This window comes from Ahaetulla prasina, chromosome 9 (assembly GCF_028640845.1).
Source record: "Ahaetulla prasina isolate Xishuangbanna chromosome 9, ASM2864084v1, whole genome shotgun sequence".
Taxonomy (NCBI): domain Eukaryota; kingdom Metazoa; phylum Chordata; class Lepidosauria; order Squamata; family Colubridae; genus Ahaetulla; species Ahaetulla prasina.
The window spans coordinates 10,453,737-10,481,082 of record NC_080547.1 but is presented as its reverse complement, the minus strand read 5'-3'; the positions used below and the strand labels follow the sequence as shown (position 1 = coordinate 10,481,082).

The window sequence follows — 27,346 nt, the reverse complement described above, 5'->3', positions numbered from 1 at the left end:
CGTTTTCTGTCTAACCCCAGACAGTTACTTATGTATTTATTTTTAAGTGCTCTTATAGATCTGCTTTGGGTTTCCTGCTATTTAAAAAAAACATAGCACATAGTTGCATTTTCCTCATGTGGCTTTGTGTGAGTTGGGTGGTGTGAGACCAGGGGAGGAGAGAATTCAAAGATATTGTAAGTGCTACCATCGGTCTAAAGCAGGCGTCTCCAAACCTTTAAGGTTTGTGAAATTCAGCTCCCAGAATTCCACAGCCAGCATGGCTGAAGTCCACAAGTCTTAGAGTTGCCAAGTTTGGAGACCCATGATCTAAAGAAGGAGCAAACAACCATTCCATACGACAAAATCAAATTGCCGTGATTTAAAGATCCCTTTGTTTATGGATCACCAAAGTTATTTGAAAAGGATCCAGGATTCTTTCTGTTTTATTGGAGTGATTGCAACTTCTTGAGCTGACATCCACAGAGGTGTTTAGGGGCACAACCTGGATTTATATCTATTCCATATTCTCAATCCGTATTGATTTTAACTTTATTGTGCCATAAATAAACATTAGATTTCTGTAGTGGTATTGCTAATATGGAGGGAGAAACCCTTCAGTGGTCTCTGAGATACTCTCTTAGGGGATAGAGAATTTCAGGCTAATTTACCAAAGCTAGTTTCATGTGTACAACAAGAAAGTTTGATGTTCATTTACAAGGTGTTGAGACATTTACAAAGTCATTTTCTCCATAGGAAGTCTGCTCGTGTGTCAGGATAAATAAGCAGAGATGTTTTGTGAAGAACAGATGAGTGCAGATGTAATAAACAATAATATATAGTGTAGTATATCTTGCTTGAGCAGGGGGCTGGACTAAAAGACCTTCAAAGCCCCTTCCAGCTCTGTTCTATTCTCCTCCTCCTCCTCCTCCTCCTCCTCCCCCCCCTCCTCCTCCTCGAATCTCTTGCTGTTTCCTATGAGAATGACATCTTCTAGGCGTCTGGTCAATCTCTCTTAAATTTTTGTGCATGTTCGCAAATATTTCCACTTTGGGAATGTCATCCTTCAGCGATCATTAGCGCGAGGTTTTTTTTTGTTGTTGTTGTTGAGCAAAAAATCCTGATTAGATTGTGCTGATAGCTGTTGTCATTTTGTTTAATATTCAAAGCACTGGAATAAAATGGGACGGCCAGATTTGCGGTGGCTCCTATCCTTCCGTCTGAGAAAAATACCGCACAGGACTGAATCTTCACTCATATAAAGGGATGCTAATGAATTGGAGTTTGTTGCTGGTGTTATTACAGCCTTTTTCTCTGTGTTGAAACGTTGCTTCTTTCTTGCAGCTGTTCATTAGGGACTTCGCCTTTGATGTTACCCACGAGTGCCAAGTGGCAGGTTTTCAAATGCTTTTAATACGCTGCCTTTATAACTGTACCACAAAGTCTCTGCAAAATGTCAGAACTTTTAAGTATCTGCCTGTATCTGCCTTTCAGTTTATGGAGTCAGAATCAGCCTGCAAAAATGGCCAGGGACGATGTGATAAAATGAATTAAAATTAATAATAATAATAATAATAATAATAATAATAATAATAATAATAATAATAATAATAATCGTGGCTCACATGGTTTCCATAACTGACATTGCACTTAGATAAGGAAGATGTAACACCCATGGCAATACTTTTACTCGGTGACCACATAGTATTTATTTTGTATTGTTTGAGTTGTTTTTATGCTTTATGATGTACGCTGCCCAGAATCAATGGTTGAGGTAGATGGCTATAGAAATAAAATGAATTAACTAATTAGTTACTTAATTAATTAAGCCCGAGTTCAAAGGTTGTTTCCCACTTCATGGTTGTAGCCAGACAGCTCTGCTTTCATCCTGACATATGCAAAGAAGCACCCGCCTCTTGGATAAGCTTGATAATTCTGCTTTTATGGTATCTGGAGCAGTCATATTTCTGATAGGAATGAAAATGGCAGTACGAGCCAAAATAACCTTGGTTTTATTGTATTTTATTTTTAAGTGCTCTTATAGATCTGCTTTGGGTTTCCTGCTATTTAAAAAAAACATAGCACATAGTTGCATTTTCCTCATGTGGCTTTGTGTGAGTTGGGTGGTGTGAGACCAGGGGAGGAGAGAATTCAAAGATATTGTAAGTGCTACCATCGGTCTAAAGCAGGCGTCTCCAAACCTTTAAGGTTTGTGAAATTCAGCTCCCAGAATTCCACAGCCAGCATGGCTGAAGTCCACAAGTCTTAGAGTTGCCAAGTTTGGAGACCCATGATCTAAAGAAGGAGCAAACAACCATTCCATACGACAAAATCAAATTGCCGTGATTTAAAGATCCCTTTGTTTATGGATCACCAAAGTTATTTGAAAAGGATCCAGGATTCTTTCTGTTTTATTGGAGTGATTGCAACTTCTTGAGCTGACATCCACAGAGGTGTTTAGGGGCACAACCTGGATTTATATCTATTCCATATTCTCAATCCGTATTGATTTTAACTTTATTGTGCCATAAATAAACATTAGATTTCTGTAGTGGTATTGCTAATATGGAGGGAGAAACCCTTCAGTGGTCTCTGAGATACTCTTAGGGGATAGAGAATTTCAGGCTAATTTACCAAAGCTAGTTTCATGTGTACAACAAGAAAGTTTGATGTTCATTTACAAGGTGTTGAGACATTTACAAAGTCATTTTCTCCATAGGAAGTCTGCTCGTGTGTCAGGATAAATAAGCAGAGATGTTTTGTGAAGAACAGATGAGTGCAGATGTAATAAACAATAATATATAGTGTAGTATATCTTGCTTGAGCAGGGGGCTGGACTAAAAGACCTTCAAAGCCCCTTCCAGCTCTGTTCTATTCTCCTCCTCCCCCTCCTCCCCCCCCTCCTCCTCCTCGAATCTCTTGCTGTTTCCTATGAGAATGACATCTTCTAGGCGTCTGGTCAATCTCTCTTAAATTTTTGTGCATGTTCGCAAATATTTCCACTTTGGGAATGTCATCCTTCAGCGATCATTAGCGCGAGGTTTTTTTTTGTTGTTGTTGTTGAGCAAAAAATCCTGATTAGATTGTGCTGATAGCTGTTGTCATTTTGTTTAATATTCAAAGCACTGGAATAAAATGGGACGGCCAGATTTGCGGTGGCTCCTATCCTTCCGTCTGAGAAAAATACCGCACAGGACTGAATCTTCACTCATATAAAGGGATGCTAATGAATTGGAGTTTGTTGCTGGTGTTATTACAGCCTTTTTCTCTGTGTTGAAACGTTGCTTCTTTCTTGCAGCTGTTCATTAGGGACTTCGCCTTTGATGTTACCCACGAGTGCCAAGTGGCAGGTTTTCAAATGCTTTTAATACGCTGCCTTTATAACTGTACCACAAAGTCTCTGCAAAATGTCAGAACTTTTAAGTATCTGCCTGTATCTGCCTTTCAGTTTATGGAGTCAGAATCAGCCTGCAAAAATGGCCAGGGACGATGTGATAAAATGAATTAAAATTAATAATAATAATAATAATAATAATAATAATAATAATAATAATAATAATAATAATCGTGGCTCACATGGTTTCCATAACTGACATTGCACTTAGATAAGGAAGATGTAACACCCATGGCAATACTTTTACTCGGTGACCACATAGTATTTATTTTGTATTGTTTGAGTTGTTTTTATGCTTTATGATGTACGCTGCCCAGAATCAATGGTTGAGGTAGATGGCTATAGAAATAAAATGAATTAACTAATTAGTTACTTAATTAATTAAGCCCGAGTTCAAAGGTTGTTTCCCACTTCATGGTTGTAGCCAGACAGCTCTGCTTTCATCCTGACATATGCAAAGAAGTACCCGCCTCTTGGATAAGCTTGATAATTCTGCTTTTATGGTATCTGGAGCAGTCATATTTCTGATAGGAATGAAAATGGCAGTACGAGCCAAAATAAAGTTGGTTTTATTGTATTTTATTTTATATTTCATTTCATTTCATTTCATTTTATTAACAAAAATGTCAGTGTAGTTTAAACCAGAGAAAGGTGGCCAGGCCAGATCAAGTCAAGTTTGTTTATTTCAGTCTTCAATCAAAAAAATAAAGCTTTGGAAAATAGCATTACAGCCATCTCATCTGAATAATAGTGTAGCCTAGATATTACAAAAATTGGCTAAAACATTTAATTGCTAACACATACGGTATATATAAGTCTACAAGTATACATCTCTGCAGTGGTGAGATTCAAATTATTTTACTACTGGTTCTGTGGGCGTGGCTTGGTGGGTGTGGCAGGGGAAGGATACTGCAAAATCCCCATTTCCTCCCTATCAGCTGGGACTCGGGAGGCAGAGAATAGATGGGGACAGGGCCAGCCAGAGGTGGTATTTACCAGTTCAATGAACTACTCAAAATTTCCGCTACCGGTTCTCCAGAACTGATCAGAACCTGCTAAAACCCACCTCTGCATCTCTGGGTGTAGATGTAGATGTAGATGTAGATGCAGATAGATACAGAATAGATAGATATAGAGATATAGACATAGATAGCATATGTATAGATGTGAATATATACTTTTGAGAGCAGGCATCAGATTTTAATGTGTGCCAGTGTGTTCCCAGGAAAAAAAAGTGACAATAAATATTATCTTAAATTATAAAATCATGATATCAATACAATTTTAGATTTCGTGCAGAAGACTTTATACCCTAGGGTGAATATAAACAGGTGGCAAACAAATTTAATAAATAAAATAAAAATAAATATATTTGTTTCTAACTCTGTGCTTACTGGAAGGAAGACATGAGGCTAAGGAGGAGGACATATCCAATGTCTGCAGAATGTCTGATAATCTTATTCCTGTAATGGGCAGGGTGGGGGAGGGGAGAGCAGCCCCCTTATTAGACGTTATTGCTGCAGATTGCAACACATTGTGAAGTTGAGATTTCCTGTTGGTTCCCCTGTGGAGAGATAAGGGAGCTGTTAGAGATCCGTGAAATGAGAGCGGGTCAGTCTGATCATCAAAGCTCCTGAAGGCAGGACAAGAAGCAACGGATGGAAACTAACCAAGGAGAGACGCAACCTAGAACTAAGGAGAAATTTCCTGACAGTGAGAGTCAGTGGAACAACTTGCCCCCAGAGGTTGTGGGTGTTCCATCACTGGAGGTCTTGTAAGAAGAGATTGGACAATCATTTGTCTGAAACGGTATAGAGCCGTGATGGCGAACCTACGGTATGCGTGCCACAGGCGGCATGTAGAACCATATCTGTGGGCACGCGAGCGTTGCCCTAGCTCAGCTCCAGCAGATTTTTGGGCCTTCCGGAAGTCAGGAAATGGGCTGTTTCCAGCCTCCGGAGGGCCTCCAGGGGGGTGGGGAAGGCCATATTTGCCCTCCCCAGGCTCCAAGAAAGCCTCTGGAGCCTGGGTAGGGCAAAACATAGGCCTACCAGGCCCACCGGTAACCTTTTTACCATTGCATGCCAAAAGCGGGGGGAGTACTGGGAGGTTGTGTCACACACGCATGTGCAGGGGATATTGAATCATGGGTGTGGGCACACGTGTGTGTGACCCCTCCTGCGCTCCCCCTACTTTTGGCATGCGATGGCAAAAAGGTTAGCCATCACTGGTACAGGGGCTCCTGCTTCTATTATTCCAGTAAGGCCTTAGGACAGAGGCGGTGAGTTGCTTAATGAAACTGCTTGGACCAGGGGTCTCCAACCTTGGCAACTTTAAGCCTGATGGACTTCAATTCCCAGAAGCAAAGCTGGCTGGGGAATTCTGGGAGTTGAAGTCCACCAGGCTTAAAGTTGCCAAGGTTGGAGACCCCTGGCTTGGACGCTATAAGCAGCATCAAAAAGTGCAGAAATCTGGCTGCCAGGGAGTTGCAGGCTTCTGTTTTTGTACCTCATCGGATGAGTGTTTGAAAGACCAAGGGCTCCTCCGCCAATCGTTCCACGGGGGTCCTGGGATAGGAGCCAGATTGCTGACATAGGAGCCTCCACAATGGAATCCGAATCCTTGGAACTGGCAAACTGTGATTGTGTTACTGAGTGCCCGTTAGACAAAAGATCGTGTCTTTCACAATGGTGTTTTGTTGAAAAGAATGAGATAAGAATGTTTTACACTCCTCTTTTTTTTAAAAAAAGAAAAGAATAGAGAGGAATTGTATCTGGCAATTGGGGTTTTTAATTCATAGTGCAAGAACGATCTAAGAATAGCAGCATTGGGATTTCATCACTGTTAATCTAGGTAAGCATAATGGATGTGTTTCCAGAGTTTCTTACAGCTTCTATTTAGTTTCTACACAAAGTGTGTGTGTGTGTGTGTGTGTGTGTGTGTGTGTGTGTGTGTGTGTGTGTGTGTAGGTCTTTGGTTATTCGGGTTTTCTCCCACGTAAAATTTGAAGTGTCTTGGCCATGTTTCGGCGAAGTCTCATTCGTCATCTTTAGGCTGGTGTTTACAGCTTCATGCTTCTAGGAGCAATGCTGTAAACACCAGCCTGAAGATGACGAATGAGACTTCATGAAACGTCTCCAAAACACTTCCAATTTTACGCGGAGAAAACCCAATAACCAAAGACCTACATACAAACACCAGAAACCTCAGAAAATGTGTATATATATATATATATATATATATATATATATATATATATATATATATATATATATATATATATATATATATATATATATATATATAGATCTTTGGTTATTCGGGTTTTCTCCCACGTAAAATTGGATGTGTCTTGGCGACGTTTCGCTTGCTCCCAGAAGCACGAAGCTGAAGCCTGAAGATGACGAATGAGACTTCGTCGAAACGTTGCCAAGACACTTCCAATTTTACGCGGGAGAAAACCCGAATAACCAAAGATCTACATACAAACACCCGCGAAAACCTCAGAAAACATATATATATATTTATATATATATATAAATACAATAATATTTTTATAAATATACCTGGAACTCGTATTTTTAGAATAGTTTGTAATATATGTATATGTATATGATTAAAATAAAGTTTAATTATTTTAGTTCCGTATCTAGCAAAATGTCTGTTTTTTGTTTTACAAATACCCCTGTCTTAGATAAAATACTTAATGTGTTTGATGAGAAGCAGCTGTCAGCAACCCAAAGCCACTCAAAACTCTTCCAGCCAAAATTGCTGAAGATCAATAGCAGAACTGAAGGTCATTTTGATGGAAGTCTATAGAGATTCTCCACCATCCAGGTCCTGGTTGTCCCAAAGGTGCTTTTTCAAGAGGCAACTGGACTTTTTGGTTTTTCTTTGAAGATGTTTCTCTTCTCACTCAAGAAGCTTCTTCAGCTGGAAGGATTTATACTCCTTGCAGACGGCTGGTCATTTGCATTTTTTAAATATCCTTCCCTTCCCCCACTATCCAGTCAGAGCTGAAGAAGCTTCTTGGATGAGAAGCGAAACATCTTCAAAGAAAAAGCAGAAAGTCCAGCTGCCTCTTGAAAAAAAGCACCTTTGGGATGATTTTGATGGATGGGAAATATACGAAATGTGTAAGGCTGGAAAAATGGCTAAATTCTTCTTAATCTCCAAGGAGGAACTTCCACCAAGGTTCTAGACCTGCCCATCCGAGGGACTCGTGCTGGTCTCCTTTCCATCATTGTTGCATACAGGCGGCAAATAAATTTAACGAATACAGTGGTACCTTTCTACTCTTCTTTAATTGGTTCTGGCTGGTGCGGTGAGTACCAGAAACGATGAGTCCCAAACAAATTTTTCTTATAAGGAATAATGTAGTGAGTCATAAGGCAGCTGACACCGGCAAGTTCTAGCTTGTGCAATGAGTACCAAACAAACAATGAGTACCGAGGCAAATGTGTCGAGTTCGCTGAGTTTCAAAGCAGTTGTGAACCAAGGTACCACTGTAAATAAAATAAATAAATAAACTCTTCCCCTTCCAAAACTGAACTCTGGCCCCAAGCCAAAAAAGGAGAGCCTACCTTTGCTTCTCACGGAGAAGGTGATCTTGAAAATACGGCATGGAAAAATAATTTCAGGAAATAGAAATTTATTCATGAATTATTATATTTTTTTTAAAAAAAAACTGGTTCTAAATGGGTTTCCTGAGTTCTCACATCTGTTGTGGAAAGCCCAGGCTGTCATTCTAAACAACCACTCCTTGTACGATGCCTAGTATTAAAATCACCACCATTGTCCTGCGTTTTGTTACCACAAACACTTTGAAGAAATCATCAAACATTCATAAACAATCCTCATTAGCATATTGATATTTAAATGCACTTTCTTGCAGTAATTCAAATATGAAATTACATGTTTGTTTGGGGAATTAGCCATAAGCTGGCTTTGCTTTTTGTTGGATGTAAAAAAAAAATTTAAACAAAATAAGCGAGTTGGCTCGTGTTTACAAAATATTGACAAATTGGCATCTCTCGGTTTGGTGAAATTGAATGATCTTGCCCGGGAAAAGGAAGGGTGTGAATAATTGAAGAAAATGTGAATTTAAAAACAACAACAACAACACCCTAAAAGAGAAATAAATGCTCGGTGGTTTTCATGTGCTTTGGAGAAAAGCAGGCTCTCTTTGCATATTAATCGTGGCTTGAAAAGCTGTTTTTTTTCCTCCATCCGTGGAGAAGACCCACAATGTACCGGGGTGGGGGTGGGGGTTGGGTGGAGAAACAGGGCAGGATGGGAGGGTGATTGTTTTTCTCAAAGGGGTTTTATTTCATTGGAGTTTTTTTTTTTTTTTTAAAGAGAGGGCTGAAAGGCAGAGAATTACTGCGATGTTTTTGTGGGCGCAAGAGCAGCCAGTTGGTTGCTGTGTTTTTTTTTACTAAGATCTTACAAGTCGCCTGGAATGCAGAAATGGCAGGTCAAGAGGAAAGTAGGATGGGGCGCCTGTAACCCCTTGATGCAGGACAACTCTTCCCCCCACTTCACCAGCCACCAAATGATCCATGTTTTATGTTCCCTCTCCATGACAACCGGTCCGTGATCTCATTTATAGGAGGTTTTGGGTGAGCAACACCTAAAAGTTATACTTTTAATATATATTTTTTCACCTCCGTATCACAGGAAGGCTCAATATTTGTGCTAAGGAACGGCTCACTTGTTTGGGCTTCGAGCGACCAGCAAAACGCAGAACGAGTTTTGACAGAGCTCCTATTTTGCCCATTGAAACTCAGATTTCTTTAAAAAAAAAAAAAATAATGGGACTCCTGCCAGTTGCCTACAGAGCCCTGGAGAGCTCCAAGCTAAGTCTGACAACTCCTGAAATCAAAGTCTTGACTCAGAGAGGTAAATAAGAGAAGGATGCAAAAAAATAAAAAAAATAAAATAAATCCTACATGGGAAACGGTCTACTAACATCTGTGTGCCATTTACCTCTCCCGAGTTCCCTAGAGCAGGGCCTTTGATTGCTCTTTTGGTAAGAGTTATTTCTCAATATTTTTAGTGCTCAATATCTCTGGTACTAAAATGCTTGCTCTGTGCTCAAACCTCTGCATTTCCTCTTTTTTTTTTAAACCTTAAGGCCAGTGGTGAAATCCACTTTTTTTTTACTACCGGTTCTGTGGGCGTGGCTTGGTGGGCGTGGCAGGGGAAAGATACTGCAAAATCCCCATTCCCTTCCCATTCCTGCGGGAAGGATATTGGAAAATCTCCATTCCCACCCCACTCTGGGGGCCAGCCAGAGGTGGTATTTGCTGGTTCTCTGAACTACTCAAAATTTCCGCTACTGATTCTCCAGACTGCTCAAAATTTCCATTACTGATTCTCCAGAACCTGTCAGAACCTGCTGGATTTCACCCGCCTGCCATCACTACCGGATCGGCCGATCCGGTCTGAACCAGGAGCATTTCACCCCGCTTTGGGTTCCAGGATGTGATGGCATTCCCCAAAAATAATAAAAAAAGACTTTTCTTTGATATTTTCAGATAGTTTTCCCAGCAACAATACTATCCTTCTTTCCTTTTTCATAGTTGGCTGAAAGTTTCCTCTCTCAGTTAGCAGAAAACAAGAATGTGGTATTTCCTCAAATGCCCACCAAAAAAAAAAAGTTTGCTTCGGTTGAAGAACAGAAACAATCGTTTACTGTAGAATGAAGTAGAAAGCTGTGGATGAGGGAGTGGGAGGTAAAGGGCTTGGGTCCAATTACTCTTCGTTGTCCTATGGCTGTTCACCTGCTATAATTCAGCTTCCTAGCCTCCTCTGGTTCCAAGTCTGGCGAAAACTTACAGTTGATTTTCAGCTGGTCTGCGACTCGGATCAAGATCAGTGTAATCTGAAGGTTGGTTTCTAAGTGCAGGAAAAACTTGAGAAATTCTTGCACCATTCCTCCTTCTCCTGAGTGGCTCCTATATTCCATATTAATGAAGGAGAATGTTTGTAGCTCAGGGCTGAAATGAAGGGTCCTTGGTCCCCTCTGAGCTTGGTGGTTTTCTTGCAGACCTTACAATAGCGCTGATGATGTTACCTAGTTTGGGCGAATGACATGCCTGCAGAAGAAGAGTCTTGGATGAGAAGCCAAAAGTCTTCCAGGAAAAACAGAGCTCAGTTCCCTTTGGAAAAACACGTTTGGGACGTCTGAGGCTGCTGTCCATGGGGCAAAGGTTCTATAGGGCTCTTCTTGCTGCCGAGCATGGATTCTCCCCACCCCCAAAATTGGGTTGATCTATGTGGAAGAGGGCATTGATTTTGAAAATACACTGCAGTGGATTTTTCTGAATCTATACAATCTTCTCCATGCCGTTCTGATATGGCAGAAATAGTTACCATTTTACAGTCTTTTGAAGTTGTTCATCTTTCATTTTTCATTACAAGGGAAGTAGGCTTTCTCTTTTGCTGTGTGATTTGTATTCTGCTTTCTGACTGCAAAGACTACAAATGCATTCCCACAGAATGTCAATCCCTCTTTAAAGAACATACATTAAAAATTCAAAGTGATGAAATATATAAAAGTGAAGTTTCTGGGTGCACCTGAAACTAGAGTCCTGCTGCTGTAAGCGTTTCATTACTCAGGGAATTATTCAGGGAGTTGCATCCCTGAAAACATGTAGAACCTTGAAAAAAAAGTCAAGTTTTCAGGAAGAGGAGGGAAGTGTTGCATTTGAACAAGGCTGGAATTATTTTTGAAGCATGCACGCAACCCTTACAGGAAAGTTCATCCCAATGGCCAAGAGGCTGATGGATCGCAAAGCCCTAATTTGCTCAGCCCTACACCATGGTGAATGAGATCCATGGCAACTTTTGGAGATGGATGACAGCTGTTTCCAGGAGCCAAGAGCAAATCATTAAAAGGAAGAAGAGTGACTTGAGATGGAAAATGACAACTATGTTGAAGGTTGATGGACTTGGTCTGGGAGATTGATGTAGAATAGAATAGAATAGAATTTTTTTATTGGCCAAGTGTGATTGGACACACAAGGAATTTGTCTTTGGTGCATATGCTCTCAGTGTACATAAAAGAAAAGATACATTCATCAAGAATCATAAGGTACAACAATTAATGATAGTCATAGGTACAAATAAGCAATCAGGAAACAATATCAATATAAATCGTTAGAATACAAGTAACAAAGTTACAGTCATACAGTCATAAGTAGAAGGAGATGGGCGGTGGGAACGATGAGAAGATTAATAGTAGTGCAGACTTAGTGAATAGTTTGACAATGTTGAGGGAATTATTTGTTTAGCAGAGTGATGGCCTTCAGGAAAAAACTGTTCTTGTGTCTAGTTGTTCTGGTGTGCAGTGCTCTATAGCGTCATTTTGAGGGTAGGAGTTGAAACAGTTTATGTCCAGGATGCGAGGGGTCTGTAAATATTTTCACAGCCCTCTTTTTGACTCGTGCAGTATACAGGTCCTCAATGGAAGGCAGGTTGGTAGCCATTGTTTTTTCTGCAGTTCTAATTATCCTCTGAAGTCTGTGTCTTTCTTGTTGGGTTGCAGAACCGAACCAGACAGTTCTAGAGGTGCAGATGACAGACTCAATCATTCCTCTGTAGAACTGGATCAGCAGCTCCTTGGATAGTTTGATGTACTATTTGGGACCAACAATGCTTGTTGATGTCTACAGTTGGAAATGTGGCTGGGATCTACTAGAGTACAGTGTTTCTCATCTTTAAGAGGTGTGGACTTCAACTCCCAGAATTCCCCAGCCAGCATGTATAAAAAGCAACTGGTGCAGGGAAGAAGAGAAGTTAAGACTGAAACAAAAAAGTTTTTTTTTAAAAAATCTAGAAAGATGGTTGAAAAGTTTTTCAAATTTGGAGACACTCTTAAGAACTTTGTGAAAGCCACTTTGATGTGGTGGTGAGGGGATCAGGCTAAAAACCAGGAGATTGGGAGTTCTAGACATATCCCAACATCTGAATATCATTTCCAAGGTCTTCCTTCTTACCCCACTGGTCTTGAGCTCTTGTAGGAGAGGGGTTTCTTTTGGTTATCATAAGATCCTGTATTTCATTTCTACATTAGCCAGTTGGAACAGAATAACAGAGTTGGAAGGGACATTGGAGGTCTTCTAGTCCAACCCCCTGCTTAGGCAGGAAACCCTACACCACTTCAGACAAATGGTTATCCAACATCTTCTTAAAAACTTCCAGTGTTGGAGCATTCACGACTTGTGGAAGCAAGTTGTTCCACTGATTAATTGTTCTCACTGTCAGGAAATTTCTCCTTAGTTCTAAGTTGCTTCTCTCTTTGATTATTTTCCACCCATTGCTTCTTGTTCTACCCTCAGGTGATTTGGAGAATAGCTTGACTCCCTCTTCTTTTTTTTTTTTTTTTTTTTTTTTTTTTTTTTGTTCAAAAAGTTTTTATTGGTCAAAAAAGGTATATACAAATACATATCAGGTATGGCAAATTTTCATTTTTCTTATCCTAGATAAGAATTTTGCTCAAATTTTTTAACACATACAACAGCCATATGGCAAGCAGGTGACACGAAGTAGCTAAGTTTACAAATCTTACATACGCAATAAAGAAGGGTCAAGAATAAACAGAATATCATACAAAAGAGAATAAGGAAAACCAACACAATACCAAATATCTTTATCACTTCCTAGTTTTGGATCTCAGAACTCTGGGTTCAGCCTGACCCAACTCCAGGGCCGCAACAGCGGCAGCCGCCACCGCCCCATGGTCTATAACCTCCCCTTCTTCAATTCCTGGGTCATCTGATTCCAGGAGGGCTTTGTGTTCCTCCCCGTAGGCCGTGGCCTCCATAATTGTACTAATTTTTTCGTAATGCCCTCCCGGAAAATCATCAATCCTCTGGCATCAGCCATCTGAAGCCCACTCCCTTCTGGTACAATTTGCTTGACAAAAGTAATATTTCTTTCTCATTTCACGTACCTGTCTGGGAATCTGCCTCAGAATGGCTATCTCCCTGCCCCTGTAAGTCAATGCCCCACTCCTATGTTTTCTAAGAATTTCATCTCTCGTCTCTCTTCTCACAAATTTGACATGAACCTCTCTGGGAACTGCATGCGTGCGTGCATATTGTGAATTAACTCTATAAACTCGATCCAGATCCCAATTCATGAAATCAACACCTCTCCCAAGAAATTCTCCCAACAATTTAGTCACAACATCTCTCAAATCTTCTTGGTCCACTTCTTCCAAATTTTGAAACCTAAGGAAATAAGACATTTTATCCATCTGTAGTCCAAGCACAGCATTGCCTGTCGTCTCCTCTCTTTTCTGCACTGCCCGCATCTCACCCTCCAGACCTTCCACTTTCTGCTTGTTTTCTGCTGAGACTTGTTGAGTATCCTTTAAATCCTTTTGGATAGTCACAATTTCTGCTCTTATTTCCGTTTGGCCTCTTTGCAAATCATCCAGTTTCTTGTCCATATTGGATAACTTTTCCAGAATTCTCTCCATCTCTCCAGCAGTTGGTCTCTGACCTTTTGCCATTTGGAAAAAAAATTCAAAATCCTCAGGCAAGCACAGTATCCTTGTAATTTCCTCCGGATCCACCAGGGGGGCACTCACAGGAGCAACGAGTCCAGAGTACAGTTAGTCAACCAGGAAGCCGAAGGGAAGTGATGTCATCAAGATTCTCATAGTGAAGGCGGAAGCTGGACGCCACCACTGTTCCTCAGAGGAGGGGGGCCTCAAACCTCCCTCCTAAATTTCTCCATCACCTCTTCTCCAGAGCTCCACAAAACCGTAATCTTCTTATTTTAAGTTCTCCTCTCCAGAATGACTCGTGCTCCTTCCAGCCGCAGGGGAGAAAACCCCCGCACTCCGGAGCACTCCACTGCCACCGATATCCCTTCCCTTCTCCATTCCTCAATTCTTCTCCGCTCCCTGTTCACCACCAGGCTGCTGCAGTTATAAATCCAAAGCCCGGTGTCACGGGCACAGCGGCCCAGGCGACGACCAAAGTAATGGCCGTGGCCCGTGGCCTCCGAACCCCGCCGAGCCTAGGACGCGCCAGCATCGGTCCCCCCAGTCCTGTATGTCGGCTGGGAGACCCCTGGCGAGCCGTCCGTGCGGCAGGTGTCCTTTTCGGAACACCTGGCCCCTGGGGGCCTCGGCGGCGGCCGGATTCGGGCGCTGGGGGCAAGAGAAGCCTCCAGACGACCGTTGCCCCTGGACACCGGAAGTCGTCTCCCTGACTCCCTCTTCTTTGTGGCAACCCCTGAGACATTGGAAGACTGCTATCATGTGTTCCCTAATCCTTCTTTTCTTTAAACTAGACATACCTAGTTCCTGCAACTGTTCATTGTATGTTTTAGCCTCCAGTCCCCTAATCATCTTTGTTGCTCTTCTCTGCACTCTTTCTAGAGTCTCAACATCTTTTTTACATCATGGCGACCAAAACTGGATGCAATATTCCAAGTGTGGCCTTACCAAGGCATTATAAAGTGGCACTAACACTTCACGTGATCTTGATTCTATCCCTCTGTTTATGCAGCCTAGAACCCGTGTTGGGTTTTTGGGTGCTCTCTAAATCTGTTGGGAGCCGAGATCCTGATCCATGGTGGCTGGAATCCTCTGGATTTGAAACCAGAGCTTTTCAAAGATCGTTCTGTGCAGCTTCTAGACCTCGGGGAACACAACTCGGCTCTCGGGGCCATCAGGAGACCAACTGTCTGCCGTGAAATCCGGGCGCACAAGGCAAGCCCAAATGTAAATGGGTCTCGAGAGGAGCAACATAGCAGGGCCTATCTGGGTCTATTTTGCTTTGTTGTCCCCAGCTCATCAATCAGACACAAAGGCGGCGGCAGCGGAGGGGGGGGGCCTGGAGGTGGGGGCTGGAGGATGCTGGGGACAAATGGAAGGGTTGTTTTCTTGAACAGAAGGTTGGAATGCCAATTTATTATCTGGCATTCATGCCGGGTGGGGGTGGACGAAACAGATGGAAAACACATTCTCTTTTGAAACTGCAGCGATGGCCCCTAACTTACATCTTATCTTATCTTTCTTTCTGTAACATTTGCTTCTTTTAAGCCTGGCTTAAAAAAATAAAATAAAAAAAAAACTGTTAGAGTGAAACGATCTCGGATAATTGCATGCCTGGGATTTGGTCCCAAAGCAGGGAGATGGAAGGGAGGGAAGAAAAAAAAAAACACACACAACAACCCAGAGTATTATAGTCTGTGCAAGGGTTAAAAATTTCCCTGGATTGCCAACATTTGAGTTAATGGTGTTTGACTCACTCGGAGCCTCCATGATGGTTTAATGCATGCAACCATTTGTAATAAAGAGCTAGTTGCACACAGTGCTCCCATATGACATGTTATTTCTTTTAGGGAGGGAGTGGTTGAGTGTGACTTTTTTTTAATGGGTAGATAAGAAATAAAACAGTTATTGTGGATATTTCTATTGTGCTTCCATCTCCCCTGGTGCTTTATTCGGCTTAACACCCACCCACCCTCCTCGTTCTGTTGTGGTAATATCTTGTTTATATATTTCATGTAGTCTGCCATTTCAGTAAGAGGAGAACAATAGCTGTGCATTTCTCATGACTGCTCAGCTAACCAGGAGTAGTGGTATAATGATAGGCAAGTTACAGTTCCTGGAGTTTATTTGCCTGGGTTGACATTAGAGCAATCTTACTCACCTCTTCCCCATCTGCTATATAAGACTAAATCACCCAGAATTTTGAGTCTACTTTGAATGAGGACTTACGTATTCTGGAAATTATATTTCCATTATATATATAGTGAGGTGAGAATGGATGAAGGCTGCCATAAAAATGATCCCTAAAGCAGGGGTCTCCAACCTTGGTCCCTTTAAGACTTGTGGACTTCAACTCCCAGAGTTCCTCAGCCAGCTGTGCTGGCTGAGGGTCTCTGGGAGTTGAAGTCCACAAGTCTTAAAGGGACCAAGGATGGAGACCCCTGCCCTAAAGCATATTTTGCTTTTTTTCCTGAAGATTTTCCACTGTCTTCTGTTAGGAAGTCTCATAATCCTAGTTAAAAGGCTGCGTTGGCCAGTAGAACACCATGACTGCAAATGTTTCTTCCCAAAATTCTCGTTTGGATGTTGAGTTCTTAGGGAAGCAAAATAGAGGAGGAGGAGGAAGAGGAAGAAGAGGCAACAAGGGACTGAACGAAGTTGGCCAACAAATTTGTGGCACAATTAGGCTCAGGATGTGCCAGCTACATATGGCAGCTACTCCTCTCTCTGTCCCTCTAAACTCAAACGAAGGAAATCATTGTATGTAGATAGTAGCCTTCAATTAACAGTTCCTTTTAACATCACCGCTTTGGGTACTATTTCTTCGGAATTGCTTGAGGTGTTCGCAATGCAGAGACGGCCACGATTCCTGTCTTTCCTTGTTTACAGTAAGTCTGTAGGGTTCAAAGGCTCAGCTAAGCCACTTATTCTCCCTCCTTTATTGGATATTTTTTTGTCCGATGGCTATTAATGTTTAATTCCCATAGTAATGATCTACTTTTCTCATTTTGCCATGGAGGGAGGAGAGGTCGGTGCTCCCCTCCCCCACTTCCGTGTGTGTGTGTGTGTGTGTGTGTGTGTGTGTGTGTGTGTGTATAATGAAAATTGGGAGAGTAAGGCAAAAATGAGGCTCAAGGTAATGCAGTTCTTTCTTGTTCAAAGCTTAGCAGGTCATCTATGAGCCTTGTCTCATTCATTATAGATCACTGCTTTAGAATCAGGCAACTTGGTTATAAATCACAATGCCATTCTGGGCTCATCGAATCCAGGCAAAGGGCCTTGGGATTCCTCCGAGGGCTGCCCTTTGTGAACAGCTGGGTCCTGAGTGGCAGTCAGAGCCTACCTGGAGATGGGCAGGTAGCCCTTGCGATCTGATGAAACTTTTTCTCCAGCCCCCTGGACTTATTTTTTTCACAGAAGGGGGCAGCCTGGAATAAGCAGAGGGAAGTCATAATGAAGAACAACTAGGTTGTAACCTGAAAAGAATGGGGATTCTTAAAAGCTGAAGGAAGAAGGAAGAACGGTCTATTTCCTTAGGTCAAAGAGTTGTTGCTGTAGGAGGCTTGTCAGTGGAAGAAGCGGCTCCTTTTTGCCACTTGACAAAAATAGAGAAAAACCAGGACTTTAAGGAATTACGTTCTACAGCCTTCCTGGACTTTCTCCCTCAAAACTCCCAAGCAAAGGGGGGGGGGAAAGATTAGCCTCTGTGAATAGAAGTGATGGGACCTGTCAGTCTACAGAGGTTCTCAGTCACCAGGTCAAAGGTGCTTTTTCAAATGGCAACAGGGTAGGGTTTTCTTTGGAAGACATTTCACTTTCCATCCAAGAAGCTTCTTCAGTTTTGAAGCTTCTTGGATGAGAAGTGAAAGGTCTTTGAGGGAAAACCAAAGTCCAGCTGCCTTTTGAAAAAGCATCTTTGGGATGATGGGACCTAAAGTTCTGTTGGTAAGAAGAAGGCAAACGGTCAGTGGAACAGCTTGCCTCCTGGAGGTTTTAGAATAGAATAGAATAGAATAGAATAGAATAGAATAGAATAGAATAGAATAGAATAGAATAGAATAGAATTATTTTATTGGCCAAGTGTGATTGGACACACAAGGAATTTGTCTTGGTGCAAATGCTCTCAGTGTACATAAAAGAAAAGATACCTTCGTCAAGAATTCTAAGGTACAGCACTTCATGATAGTCATAGGGTACATAGGGTTTTTAAGAAGTGATTGGGCAACCATTTGTCTGAAGTGGTGTTGGGTTTCCTCCTGAGCGGGGGTTGGAGTAGAAGACCTCCAAATTCCCTTCCAACTCTGTTATTTGTGCAATACAGGCTAAGTGCTGGAGTGTTTCCCTGCCTCGTTGGAGGGGGTTGGGATTAGAGAAAGAAGCTGGCAGTGTATTTTCAGGGATGGACAGTCCAGGGAGTTCTCATGTGACGTTGATTTATTAACCATAAAAGATCAGAGGAGAGTATGTTGCACAGAGTATTCACAATTCTAGATACAGGAAAAATGTGTTACAAAAGGGTCTTTGTCTCTGGAAATACTGTACTGAATTTGTTCCCTGGAAACATGGAACTTTGCAGATCACATGGTTTTGAAATAGGCCTCCAAGGGATTTCTTACTCAAGCTAAAAATGATGCAAGACGGAGGAAACAAAATGGCAGGTTGAAGCTTGGTGGAGCGACGATAGTGAGTCGCTTGAATAATAATGCTGACTTTTCCCTGCAGAATTCAAGCTGTGTCGGTCGATGTAATAACAGTCTTGTGTTGTCTTTGTTTAGACCAGCTCTCTGCAAGTTTAATTCTCTGACATACTGTAGAAATGGAAAGTTGGACCATAAGAAAGGCTGAGTGCCAAAGAATTGAGGCCTTTGAACTCTGGTGCTGGAAAAGACTCCTGTGAGTCCCTTGGACTGCAAGGGAATCAAACTGGTCAGTCCTAGAGGAGATCAACCCTGACTGCTCTTTAGAAGGCCAGATCCTGAAGAGGAAACTCAAATACTTTGGCCACCTAATGAGAAGGAAGGACACCCTGGAGAAGAGCCTAATGCTGGGAACGATTGAGGGCAAAAGAAGAAAGGGATGGCAGAGAACAAGGTGGCTGGATGGAGTCACTGAAGCAGTGGGCGTGAGCTTAAATGGACTCCAGAGGATGGTAGAGGATAGGGAGGCCTGGAGGAACATTGTCCATGGGGTTGCAATGGGTCAGACACGACAACTGTAGAAATGACCTGGATCTCAAGTATGGACCTTAAGCAGGACTGGTGTCCCTGTTTCCAAAGATAGAGTGACTGATTTGGAAACCTTTCTAGAATACTGAATTTATGTTTTACCGACAAAGAAATAAAGGGAGACTAGCATGGATCTATTTCAAGCTATTTAGTTCTCTTCAGCTAGCCATACCCTTTCTGGGATTCAGATCTGGGCTACTTGCATATTAGGTGGAATGTATTAACCTCTAAACCATGGGCAACCTGGTCCACCCAATTATGGGATGGAGCATACTGCTTCCTTTTTCACCTTTCAGCCCCAAACCAGGAGCTTTCGCAACAAACTATTTTTGTGTTCAATTTATGAATCTGGCCCATAATTGGATAGATCAGTTTGCCGGGACAAAAAACACTTAATCTTTCCCTTGGTATAGCCGACAAAAGGAGAAGAGCCCATGGCTTAGAGGTTAATGCATCTACCTAATATGCAAGTAGCCTGGGTTCGAATCCCAGAAGGGTATGGTTCAGTGGTGGGTTCAGACCGGTTCTATAGAACTGGTAGTAAAACCGGCGGGAGGCTCCACCCTCCAATCCGGATGTCATCATAGGCGATCTGCGCAATCCCGTTACGAACTTGTAGTAAAGGTCAGTACAACCCACCCCTGGTATGGTTATTTATTTATTTTATTTTATTTATTTTATTTTATTTTTATTGGCCAAGTGTGATTGGACACACAAGGAATTTGTCTTGGTGCAGATGCTCTCAGTGTACATAAAAGAAAAGATACGTTCATCAAGGTACAACATTTACAACACAGTTGATGGTCAATATATCAATATAAATCATAAGGATTGCCAGCAACAAGTTATAGTCATGCAGTCATAAGTGGAAAGAGATTGGTGATGGGAACTATGAAACGATTAATAATTAGCTGATGAGAGCGAAATAGGTTGAAATAGAGCCATACCAGTCTCCCTTTGGTAACACATAAATTCAACACAAAAATAATTTGTCGCGAAAGCGACTGCCTGTGAAGGCTCCTGGATTGGGGCTGAAAGGTGAAAACAGAAGCAGTATGCTCTGTCCCATAATCGGATAGACCAAGTTGCCCTGACCAAAAACACTCTTTGTATAGTAGAGACATCAATCTGTGCATGTTTTTAAGGCTGAGTATGCTCCTTTCCCAGGTTTAATTAAGTTTAGAAGAGAAGGAGGGAGGCACCAACCTGGAGATCTTGAGAAGAATTCTTGAAGATCCAAGAGGTGAGGGGTGGCCACTAACTCTCCACCTCCTCTTTCTTTCTCTGTTCCAGACAGGTGTTTTAGGAGGTGCTGCCAAGAAAAGAGGGCAGAGCTGTGACCCATCCTGTTCTGCCTTGACAGGTGGTACCCTGGGGGTACAGACTTTTCCCATCTTGAGGCAATTTAGCCACCTTTTCAGAGAGATTTGGGAAGGCACCAAAACTACAGTTTAATGAAGAAGAAAAAAGGGCTGCGGATCCTATGCTTGGCATCCGAGCAATTGACTCTCGCCAATATTAACCCCGAGGGTGTCTTCTTAATATTATTCTAAAGCAGTGATGGATGACACAACCAGGCGTTGTAGGCCTCAGCAACTGTTTTGGTTCGTTCTCTTGACAGTATCAATATAGACATTCTCTCTGTGTTGTTATTTTCATCTGAGAAGGATGGGAAATCAAAAAACGTCGGGACCCATTGAAAAGGATAAGCGCAGTGGCTGGAATTATGGAAGTAGAAATCATTTGGGGGCCCCAGGTTAGAGGAAGCTGGTGTGGAAGCTTCAGTTTTATTTCCTCTCACATACAGAATTGCGTTCAGTTCCAAGATAAAAGTTTATGACTGTCCCATTGGACAGAGACTGATGATAAAAACCACCCTATGTTATTTTATCCATCTTATTTAATGAGTTTTATAAATAAATGTATGTGGGTGAGTATAAAACAAATCTTTTTTTCCTGATACGTGTTACCCGTATCACATACATAACGCAAACGTTTAGTCTTAAGCTGTGTCATTGGGAGGTAGCTTCTTGGGTGGGCGACCCCCTGCTCACTGTTTACTAGCAAAGATTTCTAACCGTCCTTCTCTACCTTTCCATTTGGGGTGGATGTTTTCCCCCCTCCCCTATCCAGGGAAAAGTGCTTTAAATGCATGTTAAATTATTCAAAATTTAATGATGCCTTCTCAGAAACAAAGATGGAAAGCACAGTGACGTGTGCCCTCTATTTATCGCCTAAGACCAACACACACACACACAAACTCACACCCCCTGCCCCTTTGTGTGTGCTGAACTTAGAGCACTACAAAAACAGTACTCTTAAAAGACAAGACTGAATGGCAAACTCCCCCTGCCTCCTCCCCTCCATTGCTCAAGGAGTAGGAAGCAAGTAGAAATGACTCTTATTGGAATGCAGTTTAAATCTTGATAAGAGTGCTCTCCCCCTCCAATAAAGGGAAAGATTCAGCTGGAAAACCCCGTGATCTTGGCAGTCCTGGAAACTCTCTGAAACACTACTGTCTTTCTCAGAATGCAAAATCACAATGTGGCGTTTTGTTTTGTTTTGTTTTCCCCTGCGCAGGGACTTTTTAAGGACCAGGCCAGTGATGGGTTTCAAGTCGTTTAACAACCGGTTCTCTGCCCTAATGATTTCTTTTATGTACACTGAGAGCATATGCACCAAGACCAATTCCTTGTGTGTCCAATCACACTTGGCCAATAAAAATTCTATTCTATTCTATTCTATTCTATTCTATTCTATTCTATTCTATTCTATTCTTCCAACAACCAGTTTGCCAAACTGCTCAGAAAGTTAACACTTCGGTTCTCCTGAAGTGGTGCGAACTGGCTGAATCCCACCACTGGACCAGGCGTGCCGGAGGGAATTGGCTTTGCATCTTTTGGGCTTGTAGCAGGGGTGAACTCCAGCAAGTTCTGGCAGGAGAACCGGTAGCGGAAATTTTGAGTAGTTTGTAGAACCAGCAAATACCACTTCTGGCTGGCCCCAGAGCGGGGTGGGAATGGAGATTTTGCAGTATCCTTCCCCCAGGAAGGAAGGGAGGGAATGGGGATTTTGCAAAAGTTGCCAAGTTTGGAGACCCCTCTCATACATTAAAGGGCTTTCTTACTGGACAGATGTTTTTGTTGTTGTTATACTGTGCTAGGAACAGGATCGAAATTTAGATAAGCTGAGATTGGTTTTGTTGGTGTTATATTTTGCCTGTGAGTTGGCTAGAGTTACAAATTGTGATCGAGATGGCCCGTTTTATTAATAAATTAAAGAGGGAAAAAAACCCATGCTGAATCAGCAGGAAGTTCCCCTCATTCCTGAAATCCCTACATGTAGTAGACTGTATTGTGCAATATTTAAGCTGGCTGAGGAACTCTGGGAGTTGAAGTCCACAAGTCTTAAAGGGACCAAGGTTGGAGACCCCTGTTCTAGTCCAATCTCTGCTCAGGCAGGAAATCCTACACCATTTCAGACAAATGGCTGCCCAATCTCTTCTTAATGTTGGAGCACCCACAACTTCCGGTGGCAAGCTGCTCCACTGATCCATTGTTCTCACTATCAGGAAATTTCTCTTTAATTCTAGGCTGGATCTCTCTTTGATAAGTTTCCATTCATTGCTTCCTTTTCCTGCCCTCAGGCACTTTGGAGAAGAGGTTGACCCCCCTCTTCTTTGTGCCAACCCCTCAGATATTGGAACTAGTGGTGAAATCCAAATTTCTTTACTACCGGTTCTGTGGGCGTGGCATGGTGGACACGATGTGGTTTGGTGGGCATGGCTTGGTGGACATAGAAGGGGGAGGATTCTCTAAAATCCCCATTCCCTCCCTACTCCTGGGGGAAGGATATTGCAAAATCTCCATTCCCACCCCACTCTGGGGCCAGCCAGAGGTGGTATTTGCCGGTTCTCCAAATATTCAAAATTTCCATTGCTGGTTCTCTGAACTGCTCAAAATTTCCGCTACCGGTTCTCCAGAACCTGTCAGAACCTCCTGGATTTCACCCCTGATTGGAACCCTGCTCTCATGTCAACCCCTGGTCCTTCTTTTCATTAAAGTAGACCTTCCAGAAGGAGTCTTCCATGGGGCCCTGGGTAGTTCCACCAAGATTGTTCTTGCCGTAGGTCAGAGGTCTCTAACCTTGGCAACTTTAAGACTTGTGGACTTCAACTCCCAGAATTCCTCAGCCAGCCTAACCTTGGAGTTGAAGTCCACAAGTCTTAAAGTTGCTAAGGTTGGAGACCCTTGCCTTAGGTGGTCTCCATCTCTGCCCGACCAAAGCGATGGACCTCGACAGGAGCTCCCTTGTTGCCTTTTTCGACATAGAGAAAGAGCCGCTCCTGGTTTGTATGTGTCTGGAGTGGTGAGTCCCTGGGGAGACTGTTGATTGGCGAAGCTTGGAGCCATTCAGGCGAGAGAGAAAATAATCGACTGCTATGAGAATTGGTTCATGTTTCCTACGTGTCTTTTGGGAACAAGAGCTTCAAACCACAGCAGCCCTGCCTGATGGCATCTGTTCCTTCGCTTGTGCGTGCTGCAGTAGCAAATCGTCTGGCAAAATATGGACACAGAAGATCAGACTTATTGCAATAACGGAGTGAAACCATTATTATATTTCTATATCTATCTCTGCTTGCCCATGTTTGAAATATTTTGGGTTTTTTTAAAATAACAATATTTATTAGATAAACATTAATACAGAAGTCCTTATTCTCAGGTTGTGCTAAACCATAGTTTGACTGAAGCAGCTGTACTATTTAACTTTCTTGCTGTGTCATTCCCACATTTTGCTTGCTGAAGAGGGGTAGACAACTCAGCTCAAAACTCTTGCTTACTTTCTATATCAGGGGGGTCTCCAGCTTTGTAACTTTAAGACTTGTGGATTTGTGGCTGGCTGAGGAAGTCTGGGCGCTGAAGTCCACAAGTCTTCAAAGTTGGAGACCCCTGTTCTATATGAATTTTGTTTTTTTCTAAGAAATGCATTATCTAACGATGGCTGGATCTAGTGAGATGATACATTTTCCGGATTTAGCTTGTTCTTCATTTTGGTTGTACATGTGTGACCAAAACTTTTGTAATTTTGAGATGGTGACTTTTCAGAGATTCAGACTTGACACCTAAATAAAGGATGCGCTCCAGCACACCTGAGCACTAAGGAAATCAGAGGTATCTCAGTGGGATCGCACGATTGCATCAAGATTCCTTTTTGTGCTGCAACATCATCATTACTGATCCTCAGCGGTGCACACTGGCGTCTGGCTCTAAGGATCATTTGAAAAGCAAATAGAAAACTGGAGGAAATGGATTTAGGTGGGAAAATATGTCAAAATATAGATGATTGGCCATCACTAGCCTGTTGTTTCTTTCAGAGTCGGTTAAAGCAGTGTTTCTCAACCTTGGAGTTGAAATCCACTTGTCTTAAAGTTGCCAAGGTTGAGAAAAACTGGGTTAAAGTAATCTGGATGGTGTCCCATCTTGGAATTAGCCAAGCGGGACTATGACAGACCAGAGATTAGTGATAATGCATGTCCCTAGTGCTTCTATGGTAGACTCTTTCTGAATGGATCACTGGGTACTTAAAATAAATAAACTCCTTGCCCTAAATTTGCTTTTTATGTTCTTTGGTGTCTCTGCCTTTCCTGTTTCTGCAATAATGAGATTCATGATGCTCCTTCTGCTGTTTTTCAAACTTGTGCATCTGTTGATGTCTATAAAGCTCTCAAGGACTTCGCATCATAAATAACAAGCAGCTTCAACCACCCATTGTTTGCAGAAGTAAAAGATCTGAAAATGATTTTAAGGAAATTTGGAGAAGAACCTAATTTATCTTTCTGTAAAAAGAGGGAGGGGAGAATAGCCAATAGCTTCAATTTTCAGTTTCAGGATCTTTTATTGAGCAACCTATCATACCGTTTCTTCAATTACTTCATTTCAACACATTCCAGATTAATGAAACTGTCATCAGGACAACCTGAAGACCCCATAAACAAAACCGAACGTTGGATGTGTTCAATATGCCAACCCTTTAAATTACAAAGAGAGAAATTGCCTTTTTTTCTTCTTTCTAATGATTTTTCTTTTATGCCTACCTACCATTCTGATTTAATCTATAAAAGTCAGCACATATTTTATGTTTACCCGTATTTCTATAAGGAGAGCAACTTAAGCTACTGGAACTCGTGGTATTTATTCACTGTGTTTGTTCAGTTTCTTTGTCGTGTAAGACCAAAAAGGGGCCCCTTGATGAAGCCCCCCAAATCCAGGGCTGATGGTGACATCTCAAACTGTCTTCTGTTAGGATCGAGGGTTCGATTTAAATAACTGCTTCTCTGCCAATTCTGTGAGTGGATTGAATGTTCATGACCAGGGTGGATTTGATTTAAATTAAGTTAAATCATGATTTAAATCACTAGTAAAAAGGCTTGCTTTAAATCAATTCGATTTAAATCTTCATTTTTAAAGAGCAGCCATCATCTCTTGTCCCGCAACAGCTCCTCCTCTGACCCACTGTTGACTCACCGACGGTCCCCATATTGCAGAATCTACAGCCTCCTCATGCTACATAACTAAGCGCCGTTTCGTGCTGAACAAACTAAATAATGAATGCATCTTAAATAGAAAACGATCTTTAGATAGATTTTTTTACTCCCAAAACATTTTATTCAAATAAAATTTAAAAAATCCCATTTAAAAAACAAAACAAAATGATTTTTATCCACCCTGTTGATGACTGAAATGTAAACTCTCATTTTTGCCAGTATCGGATAGAGATGAAGATGCAACATGACTATGCAGCTTTAGTCAGATGCATTGACTGATTAATTGACCAGATGTTCTGGATACCTAACTGCAGGGGTGGACCTCTAGAACAGGGGTCTCCAACCTTGGTCCCTTTAAGACTTGTGGACTTCAACTCCCAGAGTCCCTCAGCCAGCAAAACTGGCTGAGGAACTCTGGGAGTTGAAGTCCACAAGTCTTAAAAGGGACCAAGGTTGGAGACCCCTGCTCTAGAACAACTTTATGACTTCTGGACTTCAACTCCCAGAATTCCTGAGCCAGCTCTGTTTTGGGAGTTGAAGTCCACAGATCTTCACATGGCCATAGTTGTCTACTCCTGCCTAACAGGGTCAACTTAAAGTAAAAGAATAATCCTAAAACCTCAATACATATAAAACATAACTAAATAATAATAAAAAAAGATAAAATGAAAGAAACAGTTGATCCTCTAATTGAAGAAGGACTCTTCCGCTAGTTCTGCTGACCACCCAAAAGGAAGAGAAGAATAGTTGGGCTTTTCTTAGGCAAGGCTAAAGATGGCGGAACATGAAACTATAGTTGTGAGCCTGACTGTTACGTTGAGCATTGCATTATGCACTTGATTCTGTGGAGCAGGAGTGGAATGTGTGAATGTTTGGATTTTACTGAATGGCAACGTCCAATATTTCTCCACTACCATTTGGTGTGGCTCTTCTGTGCCCAAGAACGCCCAGTGGGCCACAGTTCCCCCAACTCCGTCATAGCCAGTTGAACGGTTGCTTAATTGCTATGCAGCTCCATAAGAAAAGCTATGCCTGATCCAGTGAGAGCAATGGTGGGATTCAATGGGTTCACACCTATTCGGGAGAACCAGTTGTTAACTTTCTAAGCAGTTTGGAGAACCGGTTCTCAGAAGAAATCTTAATTTTGTTTTTTTTTCTCCACTTTACAGGGCTAATCCTGTAAGGAAGGCAGGAAGGAAACATTCTGGTTGTGTTTCTAGCCTAATCTTTATGGCCCTGCTTACAGAAACTGCCTCTATGGTTAACCCTTAGTACATTGTAACAGCTAAGGCGAAGCGCCTCATTGACGTGAGTGATGCTGAGTTGCCCACGCCCACATGATCACATGACCACCGAGCCACACCTACCCAGCTGGTCATTAGGGCAGAGTTGCTAAATTATTTGAATCCCACCACTGGGTAGAATTTATGTTCAAGGAGGGACCGTCCCCTGACCTGATCAAGACGCTCTCCTTATGCACCCGTGATGCGTTTGTGAATAAAGGGGTGAGCTATTTTTGTTCTTCGGCGTTCACTTTCAAAGTAATGGCAAAACAAGCCAAGTTTACTTTGGGAAATGCTGGCACTGAGTAGTTTATATTGCAGGATTTAACCCTGTATACCTTGTTCCTGGAACTTGTGGTTCCTCTAGCCCTTTTGTTTGTGTTTAAGAATTGTCCTCCTTGGCTG

General features: G+C 42.1%; 1 protein-coding gene across 3 annotated transcripts in view; it reads left to right on the top strand.

The window, feature by feature from the left end:
- The window catches only part of NCAM1 (neural cell adhesion molecule 1), a 198,844-nt gene that overhangs the window by 9,413 nt on the left and 162,085 nt on the right, over window positions 1–27,346 (top strand). The window lies entirely within an intron of this gene.